Source organism: Leptopilina heterotoma, unplaced genomic scaffold (genome assembly GCF_015476425.1).
Source record: "Leptopilina heterotoma isolate Lh14 unplaced genomic scaffold, ASM1547642v1 Lhet_456, whole genome shotgun sequence".
Classification (NCBI taxonomy): Eukaryota; Metazoa; Arthropoda; class Insecta; order Hymenoptera; family Figitidae; genus Leptopilina; species Leptopilina heterotoma.
Window position 1 is genome coordinate 57,501 of NW_025111090.1, and position 2,500 is coordinate 60,000.

General features: G+C 40.8%; 1 pseudogene; it reads right to left on the minus strand.

Moving 5' to 3' along the window:
* LOC122507272 overlaps window positions 1-2,500 on the minus strand; it is a 7,398-nt pseudogene that overhangs the window by 1,746 nt on the left and 3,152 nt on the right.

Genomic DNA, 2,500 nt, shown 5'->3' on the forward strand with positions numbered 1-2,500 from the left:
AAAACTCAGATTTACGTAGTTTCTTGGCTACATAAGCAACAAGAGCATCGTGTCGTTTTATACGAGGATCATGTGTTCTGTGACAGAGTTGAAGAACATGGTTGGAAGTCTCAGGCACATTACAACCAGCGCGACAGATACGGTCCTTTCTTTGACCACGAGCAGTCCTTGATCTTGTAGGGATAGCACCAATTCTCAAACGGATTAGATTAATGAAATCCTTACCACTAAGAAAACGAGTGCCATCAGCAACCCAATTGTGTTGCCCTAGGACTCTTCTAGAATCTTTCAAAGCACCCCCATCAACCATTTTGTAAAGCCTAGAAGCCCACCATGCCTCCATAGCCTGCTTAGATGACAAGATGATATTTTCACAGGTCCTTAATCTTATTTCAGATTTATTTATCTGATCCCTTAAAAAGTTATCAGATAATCTGCCACTACCTCCAAAACACTCCATCAGCCTCCCCAATCTTGTGACTCTCTCCAATGGTGCTGCCCATCTAAACGAACGAACACCCAAACCACCATCACTAACACTTGCGTGAAAAAAAGCATTGGGACAATCGTTGGGAAGATGTAACCACAACCTTACATAATGACGAACCATTCTATCAATCTTCCTCAGATATCCAAGGGTAGTTTCACCCATGGACAACTGATACTGACAGGACGGCAGGACATTCGATCTTAAAGCCCAAAGCCTCTGTTGCGGCTTTAAAGGTGCCTTCGTGAGCTTCTCTAGAGACGTTTGCAGTAAACCCTTTACGTCCGAAAGGACTTTACCTTCGGGAGTGAAAGGAATACCGAGGTATTTCCAATCACTGGATCTTTTAAGAGGTGGGATGTTACAACCTCTAACTTTAAAAGAAGATTTAGAATCCACTACAACCTTCTTTTCACCCGGAATATTCTGAATCGATACCGTACAACTCTTACTAGGATTAATTTCGAGACCACATTGCAGTAGAAACTCTGAGATTTTATCGAGTAATACTTGAAGCCCTACTTTCGTAGATGCAACCAATATTAGATCATCTGCAAATGCGATGACATTAACTTTGAGATTACCCAAATCAACACCAATCTCTGATGGTACCCTATCAAAGAGACCATCCATAACCAAATTGAAAAGACACGGAGACATAGGGTCTCCTTGTTTGACACCGCAGGTAGGATGAATCTTCGATGAGGTCCATCCACCATGTTGCAGTACAGTGTCACTAGTTTGATACAAGGTATTAATGTATTCCCTAAAAGGTGATGGGACACCTTTTGCCTTCAATACTGATTGTATGGATTCATGCGTTACCGAATCATATGCCTTACGAACATCCAAAGATGCCAAATAAAAGGATTTAAAGTATTTATGATGATGTCGAAAAATTGCATCTAATAAAGAAACATTTTCAGCACAACCATCGAAATCAGTGAAACCACGTTGTCGTGTGTCAAGTTTTATTCTCTTAAGCCTGCCAGCGAGAACTCTGTGATAAGATCTTATAATAACAGAAGAAACTGTAAGAGGGCGATAGTCTGCCGGGTCCATAGACCCTTTCTTTTTCGGAATTAAAACAGTTCTCGATAATTTAAGAAATTGTGGTACATCTCGACACCACATAAAGATGTTAAAAATTCTGACAAGCACTTCCGTAGGTACAGCTCTAAGGGCAGATGACGGAACACCATCATAACCAGGTGCCGTTTTATTAGGTGGAAATGATCTTGCGACCTCTAAGGCAGATATTGGTTGCCAGAGGTCACTTATCTCTGTATCTTGATTTGCATACAAAGGAGAAGACGATATGTCTCTAGTGAAAGTTGCCTTCCAAAAAGGTACCATAAGATCTTGTGGTACACCCTCAACTTGATCTAATTCGTCGCTAAGAATCCTCTTAATACATTTACCCCTATCTCTCTTCCACAAATCTTGAATACGAGCAAAATCCTGCCTCCTTTTTGCCTTACTACTAAGAGATAAAACCTCACTGCGATTTGCATCACGATGACCTTGATGCCCTCTACTCTTGGTCACAGATGGAAAAAAAATTTTTCGCACAATTAAGCCAATATCGACTAGTATCTCTTCTCTAGATCGCACGTTTACTAGCCCACAGATGTTATTAAGTTGGAGTGCGAGAGGATTATCAAAATCAAGAGGTGGCAAGTCTCTAAAATATTCAATAAAGATTGAATTATTGTCAGCAGATGAAATAGCTGATGAATCAGAAGATGCACTCTCTAAAGACTCCATACTTTCCGATTCTGATATAGAGCTATCAGGCGTTAGGAGTTCAAGATATCTTTGAACTCGATCTTTATACGCCTGCGGCCTCCTCTGACCCTTTATCGACTCAATTGTACGGTTTGAAAAGGTTTTTTGGAGTTCTTGGTTTATAAAGCACTTGGGATCAGATGAAATGATCTCTGCTTCTCTCCTCGCCATCATGTTCTTCTCTTCCTCAGTCCATCGATCTTTAACGTTCCTGTCTCTCTTCCG